The sequence below is a fragment of the Sus scrofa genome, chromosome 13, assembly GCF_054392235.1.
Source record: "Sus scrofa isolate SSC_HxYL_T2T_F1_AM1 chromosome 13, Sscrofa_HxYL_maternal_Yorkshire_Landrace_v2.0, whole genome shotgun sequence".
NCBI lineage: Eukaryota > Metazoa > Chordata > Mammalia > Artiodactyla > Suidae > Sus > Sus scrofa.
In genome coordinates, this window is record NC_139395.1 from 199,348,776 (window position 1) to 199,372,022 (window position 23,247).

Genomic DNA, 23,247 nt, shown 5'->3' on the forward strand with positions numbered 1-23,247 from the left:
TAGAAATAAAGTCACTGACATCATCTCCTTACCTATTTACAGGCTTCTTATCTTTCAAGTTTCTCATCTTTCAAGTTTCAGGCTTTAGAACATGAATCATTCACTGATGAAGAGGGCAGGTGAGGACCTTGTCTTTGACTAATCGAAGCTGTCAACTCTTTTTCTGTTTTCCCCTGATTCCTGTGAAGATGGGCCTTTCCTGTTTCTGCAGAGAAGGAAATTACCTTTTATCATATCTTGTTTTATCTTTATTCTAAACTTCATTTTAAAAATGCTATGAAGTACACCAGGCCTCGTTCTTGATATGTTAATGAGAGCATAAAGAATCTGAAAAAAAGTCCCAATATTACATAAATTCAAGATCATCTTATTCTGATTCTCTTTACATTTTGGTTCTCACAATTTTAATCTTTCCTAAAGTAGACTGATGTCTCAGGAAAAACAGAAATTAGTATACACAGAAGGATGAGAAATAAAAGTACACTAATATATTTTTTAAATATGTTAATCCAGTTAGCCCCATACTAAAAACTCCTTTGTCTTCAAGCTCATTCTATGGTACATATGTTGACAAACGACTCAGTGAGTTTGAATCTATTCAAAATCTTCAGCTGAGCTTTGTTTAGGCAACTTCCCAGGATATCAAGGTGCTGGTTTCTCTGAGGTCACACAGAACACCTAGTTCTTGGGTATGAAGAATTTCTACTAATCAGTTTAATTTCTTTACACATAAAACATCCCATTACTAGAGACACTCAAATATTTTTACTCTATTCTCTGATTCTGCTCCTGAAAAAAAGTTATAACTCTTTTCAAATCATGAAGAACAAGTTTGAACTGTGTCATTCAGGAGTTACCTAATAATATTGCTACTTATTAAATATTAATTTTACTTCTTTTCAAGAAGAGGAAAATTTATTAATCAGTTCAAGTAGTTTTTGGGTTGAGTCCTTAGGGTTTTCTATGTATAGTATCATGTCATCTGCATACAGTGACAGTTTGATCTCTTCTCTTCCTATATGGATGCCTTTTATTTCTTTTGTTTGTCTAATTGCTGTGGCTAGGACTTCCAAAACTATGTTGAAGAGCAGTGGTGAGAGTGGGCATCCCTATCTTGTTCCAGATTTGAGTGAGAAGGCTTTCAGTTTTTCCCCATTGAGGATTATATTTGCTGTGGGTTTATCATAAATGGCTTTGATTATGATAAGGTATGTTCCCTCTATATCCACTTTGGCGAGGGTCTTGATGATGAATGGATGTTGGACTTTGTCAAATGCTTTTTCTGCGTCTATTGAAATGATCATATGATTTTTGACTTTTTTTTTGTTAATGTGGTGTATGATTAATAAATTCAGCAAAGTAGCAGGATATAAGATTAACATTCAGAAGTCAGTTGCATTTCTGTATACCAGCAATGAAATATTAGAAAAGGAATACAAAAATACAATACCTTTTAAAATTGCACCTCACAAAATCAAATACCTCGGAATACACCTGACCAAAGAGGTAAAGGACCTATATGCCAAGAACTATAAAACTTTAATCAAAGAAATCAAAGAAGATGTAAAGAAATGGAAAGATATTCCATGCTCCTGGGTTGAAAAAATCAATATTGTAAAAATGGCCATACTACCCAAAGCAATCGACAGACTCAATGCAATCCCTATCAAATTACCCATGACATTTTTCACAGAACTAGAACAAACAATCCAAACATTTATATGGAACCACAAAAGACCCAGAATCGCCAAAGCAATCCTGAGGAACAAAAACCAAGCAGGAGGCATAACTCTCCCAGACTTCAGGCAATATTACAAAGCCACAGTCATCAAAACAGTGTGGCACTGGTATCAAAACAGACATACAGACCAATGGAAAAAAATAGAGAACCCACAAATAAACCCTGACACCTATGGTCAATTAATCTTTGACAAGGGAGGCAAGAACATAAAATGGGAAAAAGAAAGTCTATTCAGCAAGCATTGCTGGGAAACCTGGACAAGCTGCATGCAAAGCAATGAAACTAGAACACACCCTCACACCATGCACAAAAATCAACTCCAAATGGCTGAAAGACTTAAATATACGACAGGACACCATCAAACTCATAGAAGAAAACATAGGCAAAACAGTCTCTGACATCAACATCATGAATATTTTCTCAGGTCAGTCTCCCAAAGCAATAGGAATTAGAGCAAAAATAAACCCATGGGACCTCATCAAACGGAAAAGCTTTTGCACAGCAAAGGAAACCAAAGAGAAAACAAAAAGACAACTTACAGAATGGGAGAAAATAGTTTCAAATGATGCAACTGACAAGGGCTTAATCTCTAAAATATATAAACAGTTTATACAATCCAACAGCAAAAAAGCCAATCAATCAATGGAAAAATGGGCAAAAGACATGAATAGACATTTCTCCAAAGAAGATATACAGATGGCCAACAAACACATGAAAAAATGCTCAACATTGCTGATTATAAGAGAAATGCAAATCAAAACTACCATGAGATACCACCTCACACCAGTCAGAATGGCCATCATTAATAAATCCACAAATAACAAATGTTGGGGGGGTGTGGTGAAAAGGGAACCCTCCTGCACTGTTGGTGGGAATGTAAACTGGTACAGCCACTATGGAGAACAGTTTGGAGATACCTTAGAAATCTATACATAGAACTTCCATATGACCCCACAATCCCACTCTTGGGCACATATCCGGACAAAACTCTACTTAAAAGAGACACATGCACCCGCATGTTCATTGCAGCCCTATTCACAATAGCCAGGACATGGAAACAACCCAAATGTCCATCGACAGATGATTGGATTTGGAAGAGGTGGTATATATACACAATGGAATTTTACTCAGCCATAAAAAAGAATGACATAATACCATGTGCAGCAACATGGATGGAACTAGAGAGTCTCATACTGAGTGAAATGAGCCAGAAAGACAAAGACAAATACCATATGATATCACTTATCATCTAATATCCAGCACAAATGAACATCTCCACAGAAAAGAAAATCATGGACTTGGAGAAGAGACTTGTAGCTGCCTGATGGGAGGGGGAGGAAGTGGGAGGGATTGAGAGCTTGGGGTTAGCAGACACAACTTAGAATAGATTTACAAGGAGATCCTGCTGAGTAGCATTGAGAACTTTGTCTAGATACTCATGTTGCAGCAGAACAAAGGGTGGGGAAAAAAAATGTAATTGTAATGTATACATGTAAGGATAACTTGATCCCCTTGCTGTACAGTGGGAAAATTAAACAAAACAAAAAAAAAAAAAAAAAAAGAAGAGGAAAATTTAAAAGGAGTTTTGTTTGCCTACTAAAAGTTTAAGGCTAGATAAAGTATTCAAGGAAAACATTCAAGTAATTTAGATTATTACTTAATTAAAACTAAAAAAGAGTTTAGTATTTTTCCAACTTTACATAGCCATGGCTTCAATTATAGGTCAGAGTAGAATTTTAGCTTAGCATATTAAAAGCTACTAAAAACAAAAAGGAAAAATTTCATGCTGTGTTTTATTGCTAGTTGCCTTTCCACTTTCATTCCTCTGTTGTTACTTATTTTTCTGCAGCCACAGCACTTTAATGGATAACAATGAAACTTTTTTTTTCTTTTTCTTTTTGGTTTTTAGAGTGGTTCCCATGGCGTATGGAGGTTCCCAGACTTGGGGTCCAATTAGAGCTACAGCTGCCAGCCCATGCCAGAGCCACAGCGACTCCAGATCCAATCTGTGTCTATGACTTACACCACAGTTCATGGCAACGTGGATCCTTAACCCACTGAGCGAGGCCAGGGATCTAACCAGCAACCTCATGGTTCCTAGTCAGATTCATTTCTGCTGGGTCACGATGAGAACTCCTGAAACTGTTTTTTATTTTTCTCCAAATATGATCTGATACTGAAAAAGGTGATCTCTTATCAGAAAAATAAATCTTTATATTTTAGAAACTGCATAAGGATAGTCCAGAAGCAAATTCTAAATTCTCAGTAATTTTCATGTAGAGAATTTAAAAAGTAAAAAAGCTTAAGTTAAAAAAAAAAGAGTAGAACTTAAACTGAAACCATTATCATCTTTAATTATAAATTAATTTTTGGTACCCTGATGTACACTTAAATTTCTAATGATGTATATTTTTATAATTTTTATTCAGGAAAATATCCCAATTCCAATTAAGATGCAAGTAAATTCTTGAATAGGGAATTAGATTTGCAGGCTTGTTGTTATAATAAGTAATTTAAATTCTGCAAATCCGTGTTTCTTCTTTGCCCAGTTCCACATAGAAAAATTTTCATTTTAAGACTTGAAATAGAAAATTAAGAAGACTATCATTATTATGTTTATAGGCTGCTGTGTTGTTTCTTTTACTCTCTTTGGGAAATGTCCAAATAAAACATTATAGTAAAAAAGGTCTGCCATCTTCAGTGCCACTAAAGGTGCCCATTATTGATGACAGTCAGATGGAATACCATCTAGTAAAAGTGATTTTTTATTGAAGGGATCTTTAATGACATGCCAAACTTTATACAGAGTTAAGCATTGTTCTTTTTTATATGTTGTATTTTTTAAGATGGTTACTCTACCTTAAACAGATCAGTTCCTTCTTAATTTTTACATCCACCAAAGATTATATGTATATAAAATTACATAAAGGAATAAACCTGCTGGGAGTTTAGCTCATTTTTCCATTTTCTTTGAAACTGTATGTTATTAATAATGTAATCATAGCAGCTTGTATATATAACAAAAAATGTCTATAAATGTAGGGGAGATTACTTCCCTATTGCAAGTGTTTTAGAAATGTTATAAACCCAGGTGCGGAATTGCTGGATCATAAGGTAGTTCTATATTTAGTTTTCTAAGATAACTCCATATTGTTTTTCATAGTGGTTGTACCAATTTACATTCCTACTAACAGTGCAGGAGGGTTCCCTTTTCTCCACACCCTCTCCAGCATTTGTTATTTGTGGACTTATTAATGATAGCCATTCTGTCTGGTATGAGGTGGTACTTCATTGTAGTTTTGATTTGCATTTTTCTAATAATCAGGGACGTTGAGCATTTTTTCGTGTGTTTGTTGGCCATCTGTATATCTTCTTTAGAGAAATGTCTATTTAGGTCTTCTGCCAATTTTTCAATTGGGTGTTTGTTTGTTTTTTTTCCTGTTGAGGTGTATGAGTTTTTTACTTTCATCCAAAAAGACACATGCAACCCTCTGTTCACTGCAGCACTATTCACAATAGCCAAGGCATGGTAACCACCTATATATCCATCAACAGATAAATAGATTAAGATGCAGTACATATACACAATGGCATACACAGACATAAAAAGAACAAAATAATGCCCTTTGCAGCAACGTGGATGGAAATAGAGATTCTCATACAAAGTGAAGCAAGTCACAAAGAGAAAGACAAATACCATATGGTATCATTTATATGTGTAATATAATATATGGTGCAAATGAACCTATCTTGCAGAAAAGAAACAAACTCATGGATATGGAGAACAGACTTGTGGTTGCTGAGGGGGAGGGGAACAAGTGGGATGGACTGAAAGTTTGGGATTAGTCCATTCAAACTACTGCATCTGGAGTGGATAAGCAATGAGGTCCTGTTGTATAGCACAGGGGACTATAGCCAATCACTTGTGATGGAACACAATGGAAGATAATATGAGAAAAATAATATATATATATATATATATATAATACATGTGTATATACACACACACACACACACACACACATATATATGTATAACTGGGTCACTTTGCTGTATTGCAGAAATTGACAGAATTGTAAATCATCTATAATAATTTTTTTAATGTTATAAAATACTGTGAGGAATTAAAAAGGAACAGAGGAATAAAGTTGTTGATTTGAAGAGATAATTACCTAGGCAAAAAACCATTGCCATTGGAATATGAAAATTTTAGTTAGGATTTTCTCTCATTTATCTGCATATTCTTACATAATGAGGTTTACCTCAATGTGTAACATGGATAAACCAATTAACTTGGGCTATAGAAATGCATGTGTGAAACTGTATATTTTCTATTGGGTACTTGATTCTTGGGGGTGGGTAAAGGCTGACTGAATTTAAATATATTTAATCTTCTTAAACTGGAATTTAGATTGCACATTTCAGAGAATTTCCCTTGGGCCTAGATACACAGCCTAAGTAAAACTCAGTTGTTATCTTTGATATGTTCATAGTTTTCCCAATTCAGGGGCGGTTTTAAGCAGAATTTTAACATAGATGTTTTTGGAAACATTGTCATTCTTTGGAATGTTTTCTCTCTTTCCTCATTCTTTTCTCCAGTGCAGATATCCCTGTTGTTGTTGGATAGGAAATGCATGGTATTCATTTTAAGTGGATGATAAGCCTTAGGGTAACATTAAACATCTTCCAGAAGCATTCATTAATTAGACACTGGATACATATGTGTGTGTGTGTGTACGTATATGTGTGTATGTATACTGAGAATGTATACATATATGTATATGCATATATATACACATACATAATTTTATAGAATATACAGAACATCTTCAATTTTCAATTAGAGCACAAGATATTGCTTATTTCATAGTTCCAGCCAGCATATTTCTAGAATCAGTCATTCACTATTTTTGGTATTGAGGCAATTTTGAAGAAAAAGTTTAAAAAGTATTTTTAAAATTTCATTCGTAATCTCTGACCCAATTTAGTTTTACTCAGTTCAAATGTATATTATATTTTAATTTTCTTAATCCTGTTCCCACACATCTTCTGAATTTTTGTTGTAGTTTTGGTTTTTATATATCTTCCTCTAAAAATATTCTTGACTGGCTAATTGACATGATTAAAACTGGGATATTATTGGGCCATTCTACATTTTAATCTATTTGATAGCATATTAATCAGCAGTATTATTATCAAAAAGGACCTCATGTTGCATATAGGTTTTTTTCCAAATATACATGCTTCCTAACTGAACTGAATTGCCAACGTTTTGCATCAGTACACATTCAGAAGACATCTTATCATTTATTCATAAAAATGATTAGGTATTTGTAAACAAACATCAATGTTGCTTTGAAAACCTCATTTGTGGCTAAGAGTTGTTTTTATGTATGTATGTGCATGTGGCCTCAAAACTCCTGAGAATGTAAAAACCTTCAGGTGATTTCATCTAATTGCTTTTGGACCATTCTGAATAAACAGTTGCTGGCATTTACCTGATTACCTTTTCTGGGGATTCGCATATTATGCTTATATATACTCTGGATTCAAAGAATGAATTGACTTGATTGAGTAGAAAAAGGTTATTATATTAAAAAAAAAAAAACCCCACAGTTTGTTAAATGGCGTTTCCTCTTTCAGAATAACAGGTGTTCTGAATAATCAGTTTGTCCATTCACTTTTCTCACACCTTAATCCAATTTTTGCAATGATTCCAATCTCAAATGGTGAAGATGAGGATCTACTCTAAGTCACTTGAAATTCAACCTCATATTACTTAACACTGTATTTTAACCTGAGGTAACTTTATTATTTTTTAATTTTTTAAAAGATTTATTGAAGTATAGCTTATTTACAACATTGTGATTAATTTCTGCTGTACAACAAAGCGATTCAGTTATACACATACTCAGATCCATATTTTTTCACCTGAAGTAGCTTTAGAATATATCCTTTCTGTGTAAGGGCATTTCCTCAGGCTCTAATCCTGTTTCTTTTATCCTGTGCTTCCTGTAAATAACTCAAGCTAAGAAGGACTCAAACTACATTCCAGTAATGTAAGGAAAAACTTTATCTGATGGGAAGATTGTTTTGATTTAAACAGTTGTCATAGTTCTATTTTACTTATTTGAAATAATGATTAATTCAATGCATTAATCTATATTTTTGCTAGTAGAGATATAATAATTCCTTTGCTTCTAGTTTCATAAAATTTTGATATTTGGATCTTGTAATTAATAACAATTAGTTCACACAAATGCAAGCAACCAACATATTATATGCAGTAAATATTAAAATATTTAATAAATATATTTACAAATATATGTTACTATATAAATGTGTGTGGTATATATTGGTATGTATAAATACAAATGCAGAAACATTTGGGTATATGAATTTATGATTTCCTTAGATTTCTGCAAGTATTTCCTTATAACACAGTTAAGGATGATGAAGAAAGAAGAATATTGGAAATTTTAATAAAGAATACTTGGAGTTCCCGTCGTGGCGCAGTGGTTAACGAATCCGACTAGGAACCATGAGGTTGCGGGTTCGGTCCCTGCCCTTGCTCAGTGGGTTAACGATCCGGCGTTGCCGTGAGCTGTGGTGTAGGTTGCAGATGCGGCTCGGATCCCACGTTGCTGTGGCTCTGGTGTAGGCCGGTGGCTACAGCTCCGATTCAACCCCTAGCCTGGGAACCTCCATATGCTGCGGGAGCGGCCCAAGAAATAGCAACAACAACAAAAAGACAAAAAAAAAAAAAAAAAAAAAAAAAAAAAAAAAAAAAAAGAATACTTAATACACATTATTAGTTTGCAATCTTAATTTATCAGTTGATTACATAATTCAGAAATAATAACTACAGATAGTAGCTATCAACTCTAGGCCCAGGAAAACTGTTCAGGGTTTCCAAAATATAGGAAGCACTTCCTGCTTCTGAGGGCCAGACTTTTGAGCAGAAGATACAATCTGTATGCTGTCTGAACCAATGAATGGAAACAGAAGGATGGTTTTGACAGTGCCAAACAATTCTAAAGGCTGGAACCCACAGTCACATTGGGTGATGTGCCCATGGAGGACATCAAGTGCTACTGCTGGTGTCACAAGAACAATAAAATACAGAAAAGAAGTCCACTCCCCTTTGTCCTACTTTTATTTTTCTCCCTGGTGTCATGCTGATGGAATCTAATATGAGACAAGTTGGTAAAAGAAGTGTGGAAACACACTTTCCAGGGTCCTCTTACCAAATTATAGAAGGATGGATTTCATTCAGAGAGCACTATGTTGCTGGTTGCCCATTATAGGAAGGAAGCAAAAAACTAAACAGAGATAGTGGCAGTAGAGCCTTAATTTCACCTATCTTAATGTATTTTCTTTCACTGATGTATGAATTAATGTATTAATGATGCTATTGAGATTGTTTTTATCTTTTCCATTTTAAATATGATTTCTCAGTGTATCATGCACTTATTTTAGGTTTTTATCTTTATTACTTTTTAATATCAGGAGAGATGAACTCTTTGTGTATACAAGAATATTTTGTTTTATTGAACTTTGATTTATTGTACCTTGAAGATACTACATGTTTGCTTGTTTGTTTTTAAATTGACAGTTTGTGGCAGCCTGGTTTTGAGCAAGACTATCAGCACCATTTTACCAACAGCATTTGGTCACTTGGTGTCTCTATGTTACATTTTGGTAATTCTCATAATATTTCAAAATTTTAATGATTATTATTAGATTTCTTATGGTGATCAGTGATCTTTGGTGTAACTACTATAAAGATTTCGGGGCACCATGCACCTGGCCCATAGAAGACCTAACAGATAAATACTGTGTGTGCTCTGAGTGGTCCACCTACGTGCTATCTCCTCCTCTTCTTGGGCATCCCTATCCACTGAGATACAACAATACTCATATTAGCTAAATTAATAACCCTACAATTGTCTGTAAGTGTTCATGTAAAAGGAAGAGTAATAGGTCTCCTATTTTAAATCAAAAGTTAAAAATAATTAGGCTTAGTGAGGAAGGCACATCAAAAGCCAAGATAAACCAAAAGCTAATCCTCTTGCAACAGTTAGCCAAGTTGGGAGTGCAATGGAAAATTTTTGAAAGAAATTAAAAGTGCTACTTCAGTGAACACAGAAATGATAAGAAAGCAAAACAGCCTTATTGCTGATATGGAGGAAGTTTTGGTGGTCTGGATAGAAGATCAAACCTGACAAAACATTCCCTCAAGTCAAAGCTTAATACAAAGCATGGCTCTAATGTGCTTCAATTCTATGAAAGCTGAGAGAGATGAGGAAGCTGTAGAAGAGAAGTTTGAAGCTAGCAGAGGGTGGTTTAAAAGGGTTAAGGAAAGAAGCCATCTCCATAACACAAAAGTATAAAGTGAAGCAAAAAGTGCTGATGTAGAGCTTCAGTAAGTTACACAGAACATCTTCCTTTAAGATCATTAATGAAGGTGGCTACACTTACAATAGGTCTTCAATGTAGATGAAACAGCCTTATATTGGAATAAGATGCCATCTAGGACTTTCATAGCTATAGAGGAGAAGTCAGTGCCTGGATTCAAAGCTTTGTAGGACAGAATATGTCTCTTTTAGGGCTCAGGCAAGTGCTGACTTTAAGTTGAAGCCAATGCTCATTTATGATTCCAAAAATTTTATGGCCCTTAATTATGCAAAATCTATTCTGTGCTCTAAATATGTAAGAACAAAGTCTGTATGATAGCACATCTATTTACATGATTTACCAATTTTTTTTCTGGCCATACCTGTGGCATATGGAAGGTCCTGGGCTAGGGGTCCAATCAGAGCTGCAGTTGCCAGCCTATGCCTTAGCCATAGCAATGGTGAATCCAAGCTGTATCTGCGACCTATACCACAGCTTGTGGCAATGCCAGATCCTTAACCCACAGAACAAGGCCAGGGATTGAACCCACATCCTCATGGACAATATGTCTGGTTCTTAATATGCTAAGCCACAGTGGGAAGGAACTCCGATTTACTGAATGTTTCAAGTCTACTGTTGAGATCCACTGTTCAGACAAAAACATTCCTTTCAAAATGTTACTGCTTGATTTATAAAAACATCAAATCACTATGTTGTATACCTGAAACTAATATTAGATTGTAAGTCAACTATAATTCAACAAAAAAATACAGAGTATTACTGCTCATTGACAATGCACATAGTCACCCAAGAGCTCTGATGGAGATGAACAACAAGATTAATGTTTTCATGCCTACTAACACATAATCCATTCTGCAGCCCAAGAATAAAGGAATAATTCTGACTTTCAACTATTATTATTTAAGGAAAACATTTCATAAGGCTATAGCTTCCATATATAATGTTTTCTCCAATGGATATGAGCAAAGTAAATTAAAAATTTTCTGGAAAGAATTCACCATTCTAGATGCCATTAAGAATATATGTGAGTCATGGGAAGAAGTCAAAATAGCAACATCAATAGGAGTTTGAAAGAAGTTAGTTCCACCCGCAAAGACAACTTTGAGAGGTTCAAGACTTCAGGGGAGGAAGTAACTGAAGATATGGTGAAAATACCAAGAGAAGTAGAATTAGCAGTGAAGCCTGAATATATAACTGAATTGCTGCAACTTCATGATAAAACTTGAACAGATGAGAAGTTGCTTATTATGGGGGTACAACAGAGTTGGTTTCTTTTTTCTTGTCTTTTTGCCATTTCTTGGGCTGCTCCCGAGGCATATGGAGGTTCCCTGGCTAGGGGTCGATCGGAGTTGTAGCCATCCGCCTACGCCAGAACCACAGCAACGCAGGATCTGAGCCGCGTCTGCAACCTACACCACAGCTCAGGGCAATGCCGGATCCTTAATCCACTGAGCAAGGCCAGGAGTCGATCCCGCAACTGCATGGTTTCTAGGAGGATTCGATAACCACTGAGCCTTGACGGGAACTCCACAGAATTGGTTTCTTAAGATAGAAACTACTCCTCATGAACATTCAGTGAAGACTGTTGGAAAGAGAACAAAGGATTTAGAATACTACATAAACTTAGTTGATAAAGCAGGGATAGGGCTTGAGAAGATTGACTCTAATTATGAAAGAAGTTCCACTGCAAGTAAAAGACTCGCAAACAGCATCGCACACTACAGAGAAAACATTCATGAAAGGAAGAATCATTGATTCACAAACTTCACTGTTGTCTTATTTTAAGAAATTGCTGCAGTCACCCCAACCTTCAGCAGTCACCACCCTGATCAGTCAACAGCCATCAACATCAGGGCAAGACCCTTCAGCAGCAAAAAATTATGGCTCAATAAAGGTTCAGATGATGGTTAACATTTTTTAGCAATAAAGAATTTTTAAATTGAGGAATGAACATTGTTTAGGCACAGTGCTATTGCACACTTAGAATACAGTATAGAGCAAACGCAACTTTTATGTGCACTAAGAAATTAAAAAAAAAATATTGTGAGTAGCTTTACTGCTGCAGTCTAGACCTCAACCTATGATATCTCTGAGGTATGCCTCTATCACCTACTGCTCATAAGATTTTGTGGTATATAACAAAAATAAGCCAATAATAACATTAGCAATAGAAATTTTAACATCTCTACATCCCACATGTTCCCGTAAGAATTAGTTTCATACTCAAAACCATTCTTCCCAACACTTCTGAGGCTCTGAGAAGTCCTTTTCAGGTGCTAACATGTAATATTCTCAGCTTCTCCAAATTCCTTCTTCACTGCATGGTTTTGCAGAGGAGGGAAAGTTTTTCCTCAATTCTCTAAGTGTCTCCGATTGGGTCAGAAAATTAAACTGTCAGATTAACAGGATAAAAACATACAAATTTATTTAATATGTTCTTTGTGACATAAGAGCCTTCATAAAGAAATAAAGACCCAGAGAGAGATTGAACCTGTGTATTTTTATGCTAAGTTTGAAGAATGGACAGTCATGGAGGAATATGACAGGTCAAGGTGTATGCAGTAAGGATAGTAAACTGGGGGAAACTTGCAAGCCCTGTTTGTTAAATTTCTTCCTGGTGTCTCTTTGTCTTTGGAGATAAGAATGCTCCCTTTCTCGGTATAGAGAGGGAATCCTTCACTTGAAGGTTTTATAACCTGTTTCAGTGGAGAAAGATGGCGGGGGTGGCAGATGGAATGGGAGGTCAGAGTGACTTTCCTCCTTCAGTGATTTTCTCAAAGTCCTTCCATATTCCCAGTGCCATATTTCAGAGTAGTGTCTCCTGAACCCCATCTATTTCAACCTGTCAGGTGGTCTCTGCAATACAAGATACATTCCAGACACAATCTTTTGACCAAGGTGCCACTGCACCTGGCAAACTCTTGCTAAAGAAAGTAAACAGAGGTGTTGCTGTTGTGGCTCAGCATGTTACGAACCATACAAGTATCCATGAGGATGGAGGTTTGATCCCTAGCCTTGTTTAGTGGGTTAAGGATCTGGCGTTGTCGTGAGCTGTGGCGTAGGTCCTGGACATGGCTCAGCTCCTGTGCTGTTATGGCTCTGGTGTAGGCCAGTGGCTACAGCTCCTATCTGACCCCTAGCCTGGGAACTTCCATATGCTGCAGATGTGGTCCTAAAAAGCAATAAAGCAAAAAAGGAGAAAGTAAATAGAATATATTCATCTCTGCGTTTTGACCAGTTTTGGATGAGGAGATATTTGGGGAAGACCCTAGGTTTCTAGGAACTTTAAAATATTACAGAATTTAGTGGAGTAGCTCCTTCTTTTCTCAGAATACAAGTTAGATGGTGGATGGGTATACCTAACAACTGACTCACTATATTACCTACTAACCTTCCTCAAACACACAGAGATGTTTGGCTCTTGTAGCTGAATCAAATTGATCATATAAATATCTCCTCTATAGTAGACGTGACTTTCTGGCTAGACCAATTACAGGGATAAAGGAATTAGCTAGCTAAAATCCTTAGGAAGATACAAACAAATTAGAAAGAAGAAATTCTACCAAAAATAGGATCCCATTCTTTAGCAAATCAGAGTAAACTTAAGGACAATCCTGTTGAAGATTGAAAACAACAAAAAATTAAAAGCCATAAAACCCAGATGAAAAGTACAATATGAAATTGTAGACTGGGTTGGACTGATCAGACATAAAAGACAGGAATGACTAGAAAAAGAAAAATATGATTCAAAAATTATATCTCGCTAAAAATTATTACTAATTTTGTTGGTTTTGAAAATATTTCAGCATAGAAAGTACTGTTTTTAAGAAAATAATATTGACACATTTACTGGAGAAGATGTGTTTATAATGTACTTTAAATGGTTCATCCTAGAGTAGTCAGCTTTGTATGATGGATTGCCCCAATCAGAAATCCACATTCTAGGCCTGGTACCCTGCAGGCACTGGCTAAAATAACAACATGTGCCCTCTGAATTTCAAGGAATGTGATAGGTTTCCTAATTAGCATTATGAATTCGAAAAAAATAGGAAACTAGTGAATTTTTAGGCTTATTCACATAATGGATGTGAGTAATGTGTTCTTAATGTAGAAATCTGGCAGAATTCAAGTAATATTGATTGATATAAATACTCTGGAAACTTTCCTCACCTTTTCATCAAATAAACATTTAGTAAATCTTGTAGTTTATATATTCAGCAGAAGAGCCTTATATGTGATTCCTGGATAGTCAGTGACCAACCAATTATTCAGAGGATTCTTGTGAAGTTACCTAGACTCTAAAGCATGAATCCTACCACTGGAGTATTCTCGATACTCTGAGTGAGACTTTGTTGTAAGGAAATTAAGATCACATAAAAGGACAAAGATATGGCACTTCCATAAGCTTTTCAAACATCATGTAGGAACTACTTATGCCTGCTTGAAAAGTAAATGATTTTAAAATAAAAGTTTCCCTATGTTCTAGATTTTGATCAGAAAGTTGTTTTCTTTAAAAATTTTTAATACTTTATAACTGAATTATCAGGGAGTAGTTTGAAATTGATCAAATTAATTCTGCTTGTGTGACAACAGGTACCTCATTTCACATTTACTAATTAGAATATCTCAAAGCAGTTTTTATATCCTTTTACACATTCTTGTATATTCAATTTAAATATGAATAAGTTAACTAAACTTGAATCCTTTTTTCTCTTATCATTTAAGAAAAACAATTTTACTTTTGTTTGGATTACTTCAATTTTTTTTTTTTTTGTCCTTTTGCCTTTTCTAGGGCCACTCCTATGGCATACGGAGGTTCCCAGGCTAGGGATCTAATCGGAGCTGCAGCTGCTGGCCCATGCCAGAGCCATAGCAACGCGGGATCCAAGCCACATCTGCGACCTACACCACAGCTCACAGCAAGGCCGGATCCTTAACTCACTGAGCAAGGCCAGGGATTGAACCTGCAACCTTATGGTTCCTAGTCAGATTCGTTAACCACTGAACCATGACAGGAATTCCTATATTACTTCAATTTTTATCTCAGTATATAATAACTTGATTTCTGCTCCTACCATTGCTGTAACTGAAACCACCAATTGTCACTAGTGATATGATTAATAAAATCAATAATATTTTCTTAGCACTTGATTTATTTGGCTTCTTAAAAGCACTGATAAATTGATACTATAAACCATAGTCAACTTCTTAATTTCTTTTTCTCTTCTTCCTTTAAACCTACATTTTCTATCTTCTTCCTTGATCTCTGATTTGTTCGCTATCTTGAGGTTATTGCTTAACATCTAGTTTTTGTCATGATTTTTTTTTATCTTTCTCTTTTTTAATACTTTACACATGTTCCATGGCTGATCTCAATTACTCCAATGGTGTACATAACTGCAAATAGATTTCAAAGTTCTGTTGTAAGACTGACTCCTTCTAAACCCAGATACATATTACAAATTATAAACGCCTTTAAGAGGATGTCCAAAGATGCATATTTATAACTGACTTCCTTTTAGCTGGGTTTCCTGTAGCACATCCTGTTGCAGGTGTTGATACTGGCATCCTTTTAGCATTAAAAAAATGAAATACCTATGGGTTTAAAATAGAATGGCATTTGACATTCAGATGCTTCATAATATTATTAATCCACAGTCACATGGATGAATACATATTTTAGATAAGGAACTGTGTTCTTCCTTAGACTTACTGAAAAATACAGACAAACTCCCAAAGGAAGAACTCAGCAGTTATTTCATTTGACAGAGTAATAACTACATTTCTATTTTTCTATTTTCCTTCAAATTTTAGACTAAATAGCCTCAGGTTATAGACAGATATTTCTGAACTAAGTGAAGCTAATGAGGTGGTTCATTGTGATGTTGTTCTATTCTGGAATTGTGTTTTCTGGGACACAAAGCAGTTTTTTTCTGTATATAGGCACTAATTACAATATTCACTGTAGTGGCTTCTCTAATGTATCACTCAAATAGTCTTTTAAGACTGATACAAAAATTTCCCTCCAGCAGAGAATGCTGCCAGTTATGAGCCCTAAACTCCAAGATTCTCTAGAAATTTCCAAGGCTATAGAGAACCATTGAGCCAAATGCCATATGTTTTCTTTCTGTGGGGACAGCCTGCATCTTACCCAAACTCAGAACAACTCCAAAGAGCTGTCTCAGTTTCTGAGCTTTTTGAAGAATCACCTGAAGCCTTTGTTAAGACTATATCACACTCCAATTTCTTCCTATCCCAACCCTGCTTCCTTCCTTTCCCCACAGGCATGGATCACAAAATTACTCTCTAATAAACTTCTTGCATGCTAATATTTATATAGCAATACTTATCAGCAATACTTGACATTAGGAGTGGTTCAAGAGAGAAGTTCCTAAGGAATTTAAAGTTCCATAGGAATTTAAGTTCCATAGGAATTTAAAGCTAGAGCTGGGTCATGGGTTCCTAGTCACATCCAACCAGCACACAGAAAGCTGGAAAAATTACTGAATTTTCTTCTTGTCTCACAAAGCCTAAAATATTTATTATCAAACCCTTTACAAAAAAAAAAAAAAAATGCTGGTGCCTGCTCAATGCCGTCAAGTATGATTCAGTCACAGCATAATCCACACGTAAACCTGACCAAGGAGGAAAAATAAAAGCCTGTATCTATGTACCAAAGGAACTGCAGAACCTAGCAGACATACTTTCTGGAGCCGAGAGAACACATATAAGGCTAAAGTCTGAAGACACTAGACCAAAAGAGGCTTCCAAAAACTGAAGTCCTTGTGCTTCCTTTGTATAAGTTTTCTAACACTGCTAAAATGAATCATCACAAACCCAGAGCAGTAAAACAATACAAATTTATTATTCCATAGTTCTCTAGGTCAATTTTCAGACTCAAGTCCTATAGATCTAGTATCAAGGTGTGGGCTTGGCTGCATTACTTTCTGGAGGATCAGGGAAGAATGCATTTCCTTGCTTTCTGCAAGTTCTAGAGGTTGCTCACATTCCTTGGTTCTTGGCCTCTTTCCTTCATCTTTAAAGCCAGCCATGTTTCATCTTTCCAATTTGGTTTCCTCACTGGTTTCCTCTGTCTCCAGAGCAGGGATAGGTTTCTTGTGCTCATGTGAATAAATTGGGCCCACCAAGATAATTCAAGATTAATTCAAGATAATCCTTCCAATTCAAGATCTTCAATGACATTTGCAAATCCATTTTTGGGACACAGAGTGACATACTCTCTAATTCCAGTAATTGAACATGGAAATCACTGAAGGTCCAATAATCTGCTTACCACATCCTTGTTGGTGCTAGAAAGTGTGAAATGTTATCATTTGGAATTTCACATCAGAGGAAATATCCAGAAATGGCCTAGACTATGAAAAATTTAACTGATGTGAGAGGCTTCTAAATGTAATTGGACTGAATGAGTGAAAAGTGATTTGCTGACTTTGGTGAAATACATGCATTCTAGAAAGTGACAGGAAAATGTAAGGTAGTGCCAGAGCAGGAAGGGTCTATTTTGATCATCGGATGTAGGAAAAGAAAGTCCAGGCTTAGTTCATTAATGGGAATGGGTAAATTCAATAGTAACATTAGAAAAGGAAATAAATGAAGGCTGTTCTATAGCCCTATTCAGGAGGGATCATGAAGAAGACACACACACACACACACACACACACACACACACACACAAAACAGTGAAGGAAAGTCCTCTCGTTGGCAGAGCCATTGGTAGACGACATGGAGATCTAATTTGAGCTTTTAAAAAAGTGGCCAGGTCCCAGTCTTGCTACAGATGGAAAATCCTACTGCACTTCAGCCTATTTCTCCTAGTGATTGAAATTAAAACTCTGACAACTAACAGAGGACTCTGAAAAGTTTAAGCAAAAATAGGCAGATTGTAAAAAGGAGTAAATTTCCAGCTATATTTTTTCCATTTGACTTTTTTAAAACTCTGCCCTTAAATGTGGGCTCCAGTCACACTGGTATTCAGGGAAGCAACAACATAGAGAGCTAAGACACTCATATATACCTTATGTTTCCGGATAATATATAGCCCTCATATTTCTGAATAAGAAAAAAGTGACCCTGTTGGCTGGAGAGTAAAAGGCAGGGGTCCTACAGAGGGATCAGTGGGAGAAGTGGATTCCTTAATTCTGTATAAATATAGATACAAAGCTCAGATTCACCCCTGACCAGTGCGTCCAACAGACTCCAACACAGACCTACAGAGGCTTTGAGAATGAAACAAATATTTGAATTCCCCCCCAAGTCTCAGACTTATCTTTGAGTAGCACATGCATGAGACAAGACCTAAAGTAGGATAGGGAAAGATCTGAAAACAAAATAAAATTTAAGTAACAGCCAAAGTCCTAATTAACCTCTGAATAACACATGTGCACGACAGCTCCAAAGTAGCGTAACAGAGACTGAAAACTGAACCAAGATAGGAACCAACATCCACAGAAGGCAAGACAGAACTTGTGGTCTAAACATAACTAGATTTACAAATTTAAATGAAAAAAAAAAAAAAAAAACAACCTAGCAAAACAAAAACAGTCTTTCAAGTATTTTAATAAGACCCAGAATGTACACAACGTATGTATTCAAAATGTTCAGAATTCAATCTCCAAAATCATTAGTTGTATAAAGAATCAGAAAATCTTGATCACAGCTCAAGGAAGTGACAATCAACTTATGCCAAACACAAGATGTCTCAGCTGTAGAAATGATCAGATAAATTCTTCAAAGCAGCTAATACATTATGACACATGAAATATAGTTAAACAGACTTGGATTTTTTTTTTTTGAACTGAGAAAATGTATAATTGTAGAATTTTCTTTGAAAAACTTATTGAATGGGCTCAAAGGAAGAAGAAATTAGATGAAATGTAAGAAGTGGATGATTTCAAAAAAGATGAATAATAAATATTACCTAACCTGGAGAACAAGGTTCCTTTCTTTCTTTCTCTCTCTTTCTTTCCCTTTCTTTTTCTTTTTCTTTCTCTCTTTCTCTCTTTCTTTTTCTTTCTTTCTTTTTCTTTCTTCCTTCCTTTCTTTCTTTCTTTCTTTCTTTCTTTCTTTCTTTCTTTCTTTCTTTCTTTCTTTCTTTCTTTCTTCCTTCCTTCCTTCCTTCCTTCCTTCCTTCCTTCCTTCCTTTCTTCCTTCCTTCCTTCCTTCCTTCCTTTCTCTCTCTTTCTCTTTCTCTCTTTCTTCTCTCTCTTTCTTTTCTTTTTTTCTTTTGCTTTTTAGGGCCACACATGTGGCATACAGACATTCCCAGGCTAGGGGCTGAATCAGAGCTGCAGCTGCTGGCTTATACCACAGCCAGAGCAATGAAGGATCTGAGCTGTCTGTGACCTACATCACAGCTCACAGCAACACTGGATCCTTAACCTACTAAGTGAGACTAGGGATCGAACCTGCATCCTCATGATTCTAGTTTGGTTCATTATTGCTGAGCCACAATGGGAACGCCCCAGAGAACAAAGATTTTTAAAATTGACATTTAAAAAACCACGCAGAGTCTCAAATATCTATGGGGGCATTATCAAATGGTCTAGCATGCATACATTTGTCATTGGAGACTATAAGAAATAAAAGATACTTATTGGGGTAGGAACTAATATTTAAAGAAATAGCAAAAAATTTGCCTATGTGGCTTCATAACTCTTATTTCTCATGTAAATAAATGATTTAATTAAATGGAAAAGAATAGAATTTACTCATAATGTTGTTTTTTTAATTATTAATGTATGCATTAAATTGGATTGTCTTAGCATCCAGGTCAAATTCTATTGATTATAAATATTAGGGTTTATTTCTGGATTCTCAATTCTATTTCACTGATCTATGTCTATCCTTATGCCAGTACCACCTTGTCTTATTTAACATATCATTGTATTGTTTTGAAATTGGGAAGTGTGAGTTCCTCAACTTTCTTCTTATTTTTCAAGGTCATTTTAGCCATTCTGGGTCCTTTGAATTTTCAAATGAATATGGGGATCAGCTTGTCAATTTCTTCAAGGGAAGTCAGGTAGGATTTTGACAGAGATTGTGTAATTTTGACACAGACTGTATATCAAATTCCAGAGATTGCCAGGGTAACACATTAGACTTCTGAGCAATTAACATAAAATATTTTTCCATTTAATTAGGTCATTTTTAGTTTCTTTCAACAATGGTTTTTAGTTTTCAGAGTATAAGTTTTGCACTTCTGCTCAAAATTATTCCTAGGTATTGTATTTGTCTTGATGCTATTGAGAATATAATTATTTAGTTAATATCATTTTTATTTATTATTGCTACAGTATATAAATACAATAATTTTTGTAAATGAGTAATATATTCTGAAATTTCAGTGAACTCATTTATTAGTTGTAATAGAGCATCTGCAAACAGAGACAGGTCTATTTCTTTCTTTCCAAACTGGAAACTTTTATGTCATTGTCTACTTCTTTCACTCAATATGCACTTGAGTTTATGTCTTTTCATGGCTTGATCTGGGTGCAGGTTTTTGTGTGGACATACGTTTTCAACTATTTTGGGTAAATACCAAAAGAAACATGACTGCTGGATCGTATGGAAAGAGTAATTTTAGTTTTGTAAGAAACTGCCAAACTGTCTCCAAAGCATCTGTACCATTTTTCTATTCCATGAGCAATGAATGAGAGTTCCTGTTGCTCCACTCTCTCAGCAATGTTTGATGTTGTCAGTGTTTTGGATTTGGGCTAGTATTACAGGTATGTGGTGGTACTTCATTGTTGTTTCAGCTTTCATTTCCTTTATGGTATATAATATAGAAAATCTTTTTAAATGCTTATTTGCTATATGTATATCTTCCATGGTGAAGAATTAAGATATTTGGTCCATTTAAAAAATCCATTTGCTCATTTTATTATCGTTATGTTTTTAAGAGTTATCTGCTCTTTTGGAAAAGGATCTGTGACCACATTGTCTTTTCAAATATTTTCTGTCAGTCTGTAACTTCTCTTTCTATTATCTCGACATTGTCTTCTGCAGGGCAGAAGTTCTGAATTTTAATGAAGTCTAGCTAATCAAATATTTCTTTCATAGGTTGTGACTTTGGTGTTTTATCTAAAAAGTCATCACCATAATTAGGGTCACCTAGGTTTCCTCCCATGTTATGTCTATGAGTTTTATAATTTTGTGTTTTATATTTAGGTCTATGATTTAATATTTTTGCATATAGATGACTCTTATTTCAGCACTACTTGTTTAAGACTATCTTTACTGTATATCCTTTGCTCCTTTGTCAGAGGTCAGTTGACTATTTATGTGGGTCTATTTTTGGGCTCTCTGCTCTGTTCTACTGATTTTTTTTTTTTGTTTATTCTTTTACCAATAAAACACAATCTTGATTACTGTGGTTTTATGCTAAATCTTGACATTGATAGCATCCATTCTCTAACTTCGTTTTGTTCCTTTGATATTGTGTTGGCTATTCTGGGTCTTTTGCTTTTCCATATAAACCTTAAAATCAGTTGTTAATAACCACAAAATAACTTGCTGGGTTTTCATTGAGGCTACATTTAATCTAGAACAAGTTGGGAAAGACTGACATATTGAAAGCACTGGGTCTTCCTATTGATGCATGTGGACTACCTATTTATTTAGGTCTTTGATTTTATCCATCAGAATTTTTTAGTTTTGTTCTTATAGATCTTTTACATACTATTTTTTAAAGATTTATTCCTAACTATTTCAATTTGGAGAGAGTGCCAACGTAAATCACATTGTTTTAATTTCAAATGCCACTTGTTCATTGCTAGTGTATCGGAATGTGATTGACTTTCACATATTAACCATGTATCCTGTAGTCTTGCCATAATCATTTATTAGTTGCAGGAGGCATTTTGGTGATTTTTTTTCAGATCTTACACATTGATGATAATGTCATATGTAAACAGGGTTTTATTTTGTAATCTTCATTCTGTATATATTTTTCTCCTTTCTTTTTTTGTCTTATTGCAGTAGTTAAAGCTTCCAGTATGAAGTTGGAAAGCAGTGGTGAGAGTGGATAACTGTTCCTGTTTTAGTAGGTAAACTTTTGATTTTCTCATTAAGTGTGATATTAGCTATGGGATTTTTTTGTTTTGTTTTGTTTTGTTTTCTACAGATATTCTTTATCAACTTGGTGAAGTCAAGTAAAATAAACTTTTTATTCCTAGTTTACTGAATGTTTTTATCATGAATTGGTGTTGAAGAGAATCATAACTTTTTGCCTGGGCACATTCTCCCAATAAACTTGAAGTTTTGTTACAATGTTGGGAATATGAATGTTGGGAAATCAGCAAACTGCAGCATCTGGCACACAACACAGAATCAGACATCATTTCGGTCCTATTTTACACTGCATGATCACTTTTATCTCTAGTATTTCTTTTGAATAATAGCAAATAAATTTGAGAACTTATTCCTATGTAAATTAAGATACTGAACCTCACAGAATGTCATAACTAGCAAAAGGTCCACACACATGCTCTAATCATTAGACACTTTAAAATGGGTTGCCTCAACCAAAAATAAAAAATAAAATAAATAAATAAATAAAATGGGATACCCCCTCTTAGTTGATTACCATATGTATTAATAAATTCCATATAAGTTATATGAAAATCAAAGATAATGGTAATGAATGTGAAGAATACAAAGTTCATTATTTGGCCTTAGTCTAACACAGGGTCATGCATTTAGCAAGCACTAAGTATATATTTAGAGAACAATTTGACTCTCAGAATTATAGTGAATGAAAACAAGAATCAGAATGACTCTAGAGTATGACCATAACCTCTTGATCTGAGTCATTTCATTCAGTGTATGATGAAATTCAGGACTGCTCTAGGGTTTTTAATGGTAATATATAGATAATAACAACAAAGATATATCCTGAATGATATCTCCTGTCACTGTCATTCTGTTACATTTGATTTATTTATATGTTAGATACCAATGGTTCTGAAATAAAGATATAAAATATTTTCTTTCCCAATATTTTCCATAAAACAATATTCTTATGGTCTATGAAACTTAACTGATTTTTCTATGATTACACAGAAAATGAG

General features: G+C 35.0%; 1 long non-coding RNA gene across 2 annotated transcripts in view; it reads right to left on the minus strand.

Annotated features, from left to right (window-relative positions):
• LOC102164036 (uncharacterized) overlaps positions 1-23,247 on the minus strand; it is a 279,677-nt gene that overhangs the window by 40,498 nt on the left and 215,932 nt on the right. The window contains exon 3 of one of the 2 annotated variants that reach the window (XR_014823728.1): positions 33-205. The exons of the other annotated variant lie outside the window; for it this stretch is intronic. This is a non-coding gene — a long non-coding RNA (uncharacterized LOC102164036). The remainder of the gene's footprint in view (positions 1-32; positions 206-23,247) is intronic. 2 annotated transcript variants of the gene reach the window in all.